Raw genomic sequence first — 10,461 nt, forward strand, 5'->3', positions numbered from 1 at the left:
TCTTTTCCTTGGACTTCCTTTCTTCCTTCCTTTTCAATCAATCAACAAACCTCTTCCTGGTCTATATGCTTGATGTTTTCTTTCTCATATTTTTAAAATATTTCACTTTCAGTCTCCTACTGTTACCTTATGAATTTTTTGGAACAAAGTGATATATTCAGCAAATTCCCCTGAGATATTTTCAAAGCTTTAAAGGCCTTAATGACATTAATTCATTAATTTTTTCCCCACTCTAAATCATTCCAGAACTTATCAGTTTCGAGCCTTGACTATGTTAGGGCAAAGAAAATAAAGTTTTAATCCCTGCCTGTGTAGAATTAAAACTCCTAGAGAAATAGCACATAAACAATGAACTACCAGGAGAAAGGAAAATAATAAGGAAAAAAGTCCAACATAATATTGTTTCAAGTTCCTATTGTTGATATTAGCTACTAGCATATTCTTAAACCCCCACTGATCATATATGAATAGAAACGGTCTTAGAGATGTAACATGGGCTCCTCTGAAGTTCACGGCGATGCCTAGTGAAGGAAGAATGCAGAAGAGCGGCTTCAGGAAAGCAGAGTGACACACACTTGAGAGGCAGGGAAGCAAATATGGGCTCAGAGAAGAGAAAAAAGTATTCTGTTTTCTTTCAGTCATCTACATAGAAGCAAAAATGAGTTGATTTTCCTTTATTCTTACTTAGCTATCACAGATAATTATTGAAACTGAGGACCCAAGCCGACCACGATAAATTAATTGGAATTGTTTGCTCCACCCATTTGTGCATATACGAAAACACCTGGACCTGTGCTTTTGTTTTCACTCCTGCGAGTTGTTACACTAGTCCTTTACCTGAATCATGTTCCAGAACTGTGCGTGTGCGTGTGTGTACTTTTTGAAATTCTTTATCCATCCTCTGGAGTCCCCTACGAGGCAGGCTGCCTGGACTGTTACTATTACTCTACTAAAGGCTCAGAGGGCCACGTGATTTGGCTGCTTCCAGAAAAATGAATTCGCTGAAGCAATTTTTTTCTTTTTATTCCGACATGGGCATGAGAGGCTGTCTGAGCAGCTGAAGGAACTGTCTAAAATGACAGTTATGACAGAAATGACAAACATCTATTTGTCAGTGGCCACAAAAGCCTTTCCTTCCACGGAATGTTCAAGTGAAGAACCCGTGGGTGAAGACTTAATGGTTCATGTTAGCGTATGCAACCGCATTTCCATTTGAATTTAAATTCCTTTTTAAAAATTTTTTAAATGTTTATTCATTTTCTGAGAGAGACAGAGGGAGGGAGAGAGAAAGAGCTGAGTGAGACAGGTGCAGAGAGGGTCCACAGCAGGCTCCAGGCTCTGAGCTGCCAGCACGGAGCCTGACGTGGGACTAGAACCCACGAACTGTAAGATCATGACCTGAGCTGAAGTCGGCCGCTTAACCAACTGAGCCACCTGAGCGTCCCTCCATTTGGAGATTTGGTTCAGTTCTTGAGAGCATGCTGCCGTGGAACAAGAAGTCAGGACTTTATGATATACGACTTGTAAAATTAGAAAAGGATGGGAGAGAAGATATGAATTACATGAGGCCACTCTACCAGGCCCTCTGATTTCAGAGTCCTCTTTATGACGCTGCTTATCCGCTGAGGATACTAGCAGAGGCTGTTAGATTATAATCACCTATGAGTGGCCACAGTCCAGGCTGGTGTGCCACCACCATCTGTCACAGTAGTGGATAAAAGTAACACTAGCTTGCAAGGAGACTTGAACCAATATGCTTTCATTAGATCCAAAATGAAAGCTAAGACATATTATATTAGTGGATATGTTGTTTCAGTTCTCTTAAAATTAAAGAGGTACTGGGGCACCAGGGTGGCTCAGTCAGTTAAGCATCCAACGTCGGCTCGGGTCAAGATCTCACCATTCCTGAATTTGAGCTCTGCCTGGGGCTCTGTGCTGACAGCTCAGAGCCTGGAGCCTATTTCAGATTCCGTCTCCCTCTCTCTCTGCCCCTCCCCTGCTTGGGTGCTTGCTCTTTCTCTCTCTCTGTCTCAAAAGTAAACATTAAAAAAATTAAAATGAGAGAGGTACCATTTCTTTTGCAATAATAAAAAATACGATTACTAAAAAAAAAATAAGAGTTTCTCTAGGGTTCTTTCTAGCTTATTCCATTCCATTTTATAGAGGCAATATTTTCATGATCACCACCATTCTGACATACACACTGAATTGTATTCAACATGTTATGGGAACACAGTAAAAGCATTGGGATAAGCAAATTCGCAAGAACCATGGCCCCCCTAGGAGCGTATGACCTAAGGTCAGTCTGACATCAAGCCCTAGGGGCGATGATGACTGGCGAGAGTGAAGTGTAGGGTTCACTACAGTCCATGGAGTTTCTTGGGATTATCAACCTCCCCTGTCTCCTCTCTGCAGACATAACCATCTCTTGGCACTGCCTTTTCACCTAACTTTCAAAATGCTTCAATTATTAGGGACATGCCGGCTTACACCCAGCTCATTCATCATCATTTTCTGGAACTTTAAAAAAAAAAAATATCTTTTCCAAAAATAGAAGCAGAAGTGAGGAGAAAAGGCTTAGTGTTTCTGTAACCTATCCATAATAGAACTGCCCATCTTTTAAACTGTCCCTCATTAAAAAAAAAAAAAAAAAAAAAAAGTAAACAGAAAAGCAGAAAGTTTAAGTCTTAACACTGCTTTCTCTCCAGGTTCTTGCCTGTTCACACCTGATCTGAGAAGCCTTTCACAAATCACTGGACTGACCCTGGCTTTGTGACAACACAACATCAAAGGCTCTCCAGATTCGGAGTTAACTTTTCTGCATAAATAAGTACGGCACTGGTACACTTTGGGGCTATATAAAGAACCTTTGGTTAGCAGTAAAACTGAGTTATTTTTACAGAAGCTGATGTCAAGGGCGAGAGCCAAGGACGTGGAATATTACAATAGACCAATAACAAACAAGCAAAAAAAAACAAACAAAAAAACCCCCAGCAATCAGCCCAGATCTTCGTGATGTTTACCTTTAAAGCCTACACCAGCAGGACAACATTTATGAGGTTTTTCCAAATGAAGTACACCAGTCCTCAGTAGAAGCTCCATCCAACCACATTCCACCTTTCTCTTCATCGTTTATGGGGTCCCTGGTGACCTCTGAGTGTTGTCTGAGGACTGAAAATGTGTGACATGAATCTTTGCTGGTCTTTTAAAATGAGGCTTTGACTGTCTCAAGGGAAAATGGGACCGGGTAAATTCCATTCAGTGACCTCAAATAATAGTTGAATAAAGAATATAAGACATATGTATCCTCGGAGTATGGATAAACCTTTTCTAAGTGTGATTCTTCTTTATTGGGGTACAAATGTTTCTTCCCCAATTGCTAACTCTGTGTTTAGTTTTATTCTTGCAACAAGCAAATTGTCAGCGAACAGAAGTCAATATCTTAGTGGTTCTCTCATCCTTCCTCACCTTCCTTCCCACCACCCACACCTCCATTACCCCATGCCTCTGCGGCACATGCACATAAAACTTACATTATCTTACACACGTTATTTCCTAGCTTTTGGGGGGGAATGGATTCTTTACCACACAAGAGTATAGTTCCTGAATACCTGACTCATATTTAGAATCTACCCATCTATTATTTTCTAAAATGCCCTTCAAGAACATGCACATCTAAAATAATTGACCGAGATGTCTGGCTGTCTCAGTGGTTTAAGTGTCTGACTTGGGCTCAGGTCATATCTCACAACTCATGAGTTGGGGCCCTACAGCAGGCTCTGTGCTGACAGCTTGGAGCCTGGAGCCTGCTTCAGATTCTGTGTCTCCCTCTCTGCCCCTCCCCTGCTCATGCTCTGTCTCTCTAAAAAAAATAAATAAACATCAAAATTTTTTAAAATAACTGTCGATTATATGTATGAATAGTGTTGGCTTTTAAAAATATTTTATTGGGGTGCCTGGGTGGCTCAGTTGATTGAGCCTCTGGCTTTGACTCAGGTCATGATCTCACAGTTCGTGGATTTGAGCCCCGCATCGGGCTCTGTGCTGACAGCTAGCTCAGAGCCTGGAGCCTGTCTTCAGATTCTGTGTCTCCCTCTCTTGCTGACCCTCCCCTGCTCACGCTTTCTCTCTCTCTCTCAAAAATAAATAAAAACATTAAAATTTTAAAAACAAAAATAATAATAAAAACATTTAAAAAGATCAGGAAGCCATACACGTTAATGTCAAGCCTTTCATATTTTACTCTTAACTCTTTTTATAGTCATTTTCCCATGTTGTGCACTGGATGTTTGAGTTCCCTCAAAATTCAAATGCTGAAATCCTAAGCCCCAGTGTGATGGTATTTAGAAGGGGGGTCTTTGGGAGGTAATTAAGCCACGACTGTGGCATCTTCAGGAGTGGGATTGGGGCCCCAGAATGCCCCTCACTCCTTCAGCCATGTGAAGACATGATGCAGGGACAGCAATCCATGAGCCAGACACTGGATCTGCCAGCACCTTGATCAAGGACTTCCCAGTCTTCAGAACTATTAGAAATAGTCTGTTGTTTAAGCCACTCAGTCTATGGTATTTGTCGTAGCTGCCTAAGCCAACTAAGATGTCCCAGACTGGCAAAACGTACTGTGTATTCCCACCAACCAGAGGGTCTTCCTTATTCCCCAACAGCAAATATTTTCTAACTCTGATTTTCCTTTAGTGAATTTGAATTTATCCTTTTGTGAACTTGAATTTATCCCTCAAGATACACGGCAGATGTTACTTTCTCTGTGTATCCTTATTTGATCCCCAGAGGAACCTTTGCTAGTACTTACGTGACACTTTGTAACTAGCTCCACCATATGAACAATAATACTATAAATGTGGTATTGTGAATTATTCATTTATTCACAAATAATAAATGGCAGCCCACCCCTCTCTCTCTCTTGCTCACTCGTTCTCTCTCTCTCTCTCATACACACACACACACACACACACACCCCAAAGTTTCCTGAACATAGACAGTATGCTTTATTCCTGTGTCTAACATACAGCATAGTATCTAGAAAAAAATTACAAATCATATATATAACATAAAATTGTGTGATTAATATTACATAAAATAATTCATGGAAACACTTGGCAGTGTCTGGAAGATGAGGAAGAAGTGGGAAAAGAGGATGGAGGAGGAGGAGAAAAGGGAGAAGAAGAAGAAGGAGCAGTAAAAGGAAAGAGAGGAGGAGAAGCAATGGGGATAAGTATATCTACCTGAAAAATGGATGGAGAAGCAAAGATAATATGCACAAAACTCAACTAACCAAGTGGTAATTCTTATCAGGAACCTGAATAGATTGTGTGGGCAGGAAAAAGAAACAGTATGAGAAAAGAAAGTTGTCAAATCCCTGTTGAGTCCAGTCATCTATTCTTACATCTTTCCAACTGTCACAAACATTCAAAAGATAAAGAATGGATGGGAACATGAGAGAAAAAATAGTTATGATATTAAACAATAAATGTATGAAAGTTGTTTTGTCTCTTCAAATATTTTAATAGTAAATTAAAAAACAATTTAAAAATACCACTTAGTGACTAAGGTGGCTCAGTCTGTTAAACTTCTGACTCTTGATCTCAGCTCAGGTCATGATCTCATGGTTCATGAGATCAAGCCCCACATCAAGCTCTGCACTGTCAGAACAGAGCCTGCTTGGGATTCTTTCTCTCTCCCTCTCCTTCTGCCTCTACCAAACTTGTACTCACATTATCGCTCTCTCTCTCCTTCTCTCAAAATAAATAAACATTTTAAATTTAAAAAAAACCATACCACTCTTAGGTGTCCTTCACTGGGTGGGACCTACAGTGAGGGCAAAACCTCAAAGCACAGTATCCCTAAGACATTAAGGGTGAGAGGAACTTGGGAAAAAGCTTGATATAGGGGATTTTTAAGTTTATTTCCTTATTTATTGACAGAGAAAGAGAGAGGGAGAGGGAAAGGAGCAGAGAGAGAAAGGGAGAGAGAGAGAGAGAGAGAGAATCCCAGGCAGGCTCCACACTGTCAGCACGGAGCCCAAAGTAGGGCTTGAACCCATGAACCATGAGATACTGACCTGAACCGAAACCAAGAGTCAGACACTTCACCGACTGAGCCACCCAGGTGCCCCGGAGTGATATTTTTTTTTAATTGCCACAATATATTGTTATCACCATTGTGGGCATGTTTTAAAGACAAAAGGAGGTGGGGCTTTCCAGAGCATCAAATTTCACTAACCAAAACAATTTCTGAGTCAATTTTTATACTTACATTAAAGCCACTTAAAATGAATGAGGTCTGATAAACAAACTTTTACCGGGATTACCAAGGAAATTTCAGAGTGAAAGCGGGAAGCACAGTTGGGGGCTCATACCCCAGGGAAGAGTGGAGAAAAAAGAGCAGGATCATCCTCTAAAATGCTGAATAATCTTAATCGCCAAATAAGTGAGACTTCTTCAATGTGGGTTAAGGCTCTCTGGCGGTAACCAGACAAACTTGCCTAGATACCGGGTCACCTCTGACTACTAACCAAGTCAATCCGGAGAAGAAGGAGTCAGCGTCAGCCTTCCATCAACAACCACTCTCACTCCTACGTTTGTCATCAAGAATGTTCTTATTGCTCAGGAGGTTCTAAACGGAAATTACCTAAACACACATACACACACAGGCACATCCACACACATGAACAAAAATTTCTCCCATATTCTGTCTACTCCCACAAATCGGTGATAAATAACTAGTAGTGCCAAAAATTTTGGAATTATAAACACCATTAAGTCATTTTGATGTCACTGGAGCTCAAGAGTGGAATCACAATGTGGGGGGCAGTGGTTCTAAGAATTGTAGCGGCCTCTGAGTTATCTGTGTATTTCCAGAAATGTTGCTAATATGAACAAGCAAGTTTTTAGCTGAAATTATGTGCCTAGAGTATTCTTTCATATAAAAACAAACCAAAATATCAACTTAATTCTAAAAGCTGCCATATACGCATATGGGCACTTACCCTCTATATAGGCAACAGGCCTGGAGCAGCTTTCTATATAAGTATTCCTTGCTGTATTATCATGCTCCAGCAAGTGGTTGGCACCTAGCAGAGGTTCAGGAAAGTTGTTTTCTTTTTAATATACCTGAGCTATAATTAGAGTGGGTATATGTACCCACATACCTACAGTTATTGAAGTCATTATAAAAGTGATTAATACCCCCTGAGAGATCATTGCATTTCCAAAGCATTTGCCAGAGTGTGCGGGCCCCGAGACCCCCGGGGAGCTGAGGCCCGGACAAGGCCCAGCTTCCGTCTCCCAGGCACAGCCCCACGCGCTGTGATGACTTACCGAAGGCCAGTGACTTGCTTGGCCCTGCACAGCTCACAGGGGGATGCTCTGCCTCTGCGCCGTGGGGTTTGAAGAACAAGGCTTGTGTGACATAAGAGACGAGGAAGAACTGGCCAGACTGAGGAGCAATCTAAGCCGGGGGCTTAAACTATCATTAAAATAATCATTAGAAACAGGCATCTAACATGCCCCATGATCTAGGCCAAAAACAGAGAAAATGTACGAGTTTTCACCCAGTAACCACAGACTTGTGTAACTGGTAGGCCTCAGGAAGAGAGGGATAAAACGCTGAATACTCTAGGGGAGCGTGCGGCTGTGAGTGCTGTTATGATGTATCGTGTGCCCACAGCTCCATGGCTAATGTTGGATATACACAAGAGTGAAACATGACTGAGAGCGCCACCAGGCCAAGCAGGATTCTCCATGTTGCCCAGGATGTAACCTGTAGACTTCACACTCGTCTAAGAACACAGAAGCCCAGGCTGCTATCCAGCAGCGTGCTGTGAAAGGATCACAAATGATTTGATCGCCCAAACAAAGACACGTCATCCACATGCTAATCCCACAGCTGTGGAAAGCAGGCAAGGCTTCCTGTGAAAAGATGTCAGGATGTGTGGTGGGCAGGATAAGAACTGTAAAGATGTGCACGGCTTCATCCCCAGAACCGGGGACTGTATTCCTTTAAGTGGCAAAAGGGTCTTTGCAGACATGACTAAGGCTCTTAATATGGGGAAATTATCCTCAATCACAATGGCCCTGACAGTGGGGAGGGTCAATGGCAGAGTAAGTGTGAAGAAGAAGGCAGCAGAGGCTGCAGTGCTGTGAGAAAGGGACCACAGGCGAGGCCTCCAGAAGCTGGGAAAGACCGGGAAATGAATTCCCCTAGAGGCTCCAGAATGAATGCAGCCCTGTCAACACCTTGATTTTAGGACTTCTGAGTTCCAGATAAATAAGATAATATATGCTATGTTCTAAGCCACTAAGGTTATGGTACTTTGTTGTAGCAGCAATATACAGAGGAATTTTTTGTTTAATCATCCTTTAAAATGATCGTGGTAATAGGCATGCCTGCGTTTCTGCTGCATAATCTGAATGCTTCAAAAAGCATCTGGAAGACACTTTCATAGTAAATAGGTCTTCCACATTTTCCAAATATACATTGGCCTGTGCCTATAAGGTATGTTAATGGTATTTCTATGTTTAAGACACTACCTACAGAAGTTCTGGGAAAGTAGCACTTGTCTCTCCCAAATGGCTCTGTGTTCATGCAGAACCTTCCAGGAAATGTGCTACGTATTACAGAAATTTGCTTTAACATTCAAAAAATTAGTCATTTGAGTTCATCATATAAACATAATAAAGGGGAAATGCCATATGATCATTACAATTTATACAGAAAATGAAATGGACAAAATATGATACTGATTCATGATGTAAACTTTCAGAAATTAGGAACAGAAGGAAATTTCCCCAACCACTTATCAGGCTTTATACTAATATTCTATTTAATGATTAAAGAGGTAATGCTTTCTCCCTGAGACTGGAAACAAAGCAACAGTTTCTTCTCTATTTCTACTAAATATTTGCTGAAGATCCTAGGTAATTCACTAAGATGAGAAAAAAAATAAAAGGCATACATATTACACAGAATGAAATAAGATTATTTTTATCTAGAGATGACAGTTATCTATATAGGATACTCCAAATAATTTAGAAAACAAGCTACAAGATAACAGGCAAATTTTCAAGGTCATAGATTAAAAAAATTAATATACAAATATAAACAATTTTTCCATATAGCAGCAATAAACCATTATAACAGAAATGATTGCAAAGTAGCATTATGAATGCAATTAAATAAGTATAAATAGATTTCACAGTATATATGTAAGGCCTGTATGCTGAAAACTACAAAATACTGCAAAACAATGCTTGTAGATCTGAAAAAAATTAAATGGAACATTATAACACGGTTATAAATTGGAAGACTCAATATTGTTAAAATGTCTATAATTTAATCTATAAACTTAAAGCAATCCCAATCAAAGCAACAGCAGGCATGTTATAGAAGCTGATGAACTAACTCTAGAATTTATATGGGTATTTAAGTATCCTGGAAGAGGAGCTTAGTAGGAGAAAGCGTTCCTCATTCATACAAATGGTGTAAGAACAAACTTTTATCCGTATAAAAAAATCTCAAGTCTTCCCTTCCATCGTGTAAATATTAACTCAAAATGCATCATAAAACTAAACATAAAAATTCAAAATATAAAACCCCCAGAAGAAAGGAGGAGAAATTTTATAATCTTAGAAGAGGTTAGGATTCCTTAGATAACTCAAAACACTTTGAAAGATATTGATGAGTGAATAAAATAACAAACAGACTGGAAGAAAATACTTGCAACGTATATATCTGACATAGGAATTATATCTAGAATACAAAGAACCCATGAAACTCAAGAGCATATCAAATAATCCTATAAAAGTAGGCAAACGCTATTGTATACATTATCAAGCACTTCACACAAGAGGAGGTATACAAATACCCAATAAACATAAAAATAGGCTCAGTATTATTATTCATCAAGGTAATTAAAGTTAAACCTACAGATAAACATCATTATGCACTGGAATGACTAAATTTAAAGAGAGCCTCAATACCAAGGGTTGGCACGTATGTGAAACAATTGCTACTTCTCACAAACTGCCAGTGAGGTGAAAAACGGTACGTACAATGGTACTTTGGAAATAGCTTGTCGGTTACTTATAAAGCCAAGCATTCATTTACCATGGGACACGGTGATCCACAACACATATTTAACAAAAGTAAATGTAAATCTGTATCTCCAAAAGGATTAGTGCATGAATGTGAGTAGCAGCTTTATTTGTTATAGCCCCATGTTGTAAACAACCCGGTGTCCATCAACAGGTGACTATAAATAAACTGTGGTATACCCATGCTATATACTATAACCAACACACTATATCTATATATACAATATACTATAATAAACAAACTACAGTATATCCACACAATGAAATACTCATCATCAGTTAAACGGGATAGATTAGAGGCACACAACAATGTGGGAGAATCTCAAAAACATTAGCAGAGTAGTGAAAG

The 10,461-nt window shown here is 39.8% G+C and overlaps 1 long non-coding RNA gene across 1 annotated transcript; it reads left to right on the top strand.

The window, feature by feature from the left end:
- Window positions 1-2,690: 2,690 nt before the first annotated feature.
- LOC115282312 lies at window positions 2,691-3,305 on the top strand. The gene is made up of 2 exons (XR_003904592.1): window positions 2,691-2,830; window positions 2,903-3,305. It is a non-coding gene; the product is annotated as an uncharacterized LOC115282312 (long non-coding RNA).
- Window positions 3,306-10,461: the final 7,156 nt, after the last annotated feature.

The sequence above is a fragment of the Suricata suricatta genome, chromosome 17 (genome assembly GCF_006229205.1).
Source record: "Suricata suricatta isolate VVHF042 chromosome 17, meerkat_22Aug2017_6uvM2_HiC, whole genome shotgun sequence".
Lineage (NCBI taxonomy): Eukaryota > Metazoa > Chordata > Mammalia > Carnivora > Herpestidae > Suricata > Suricata suricatta.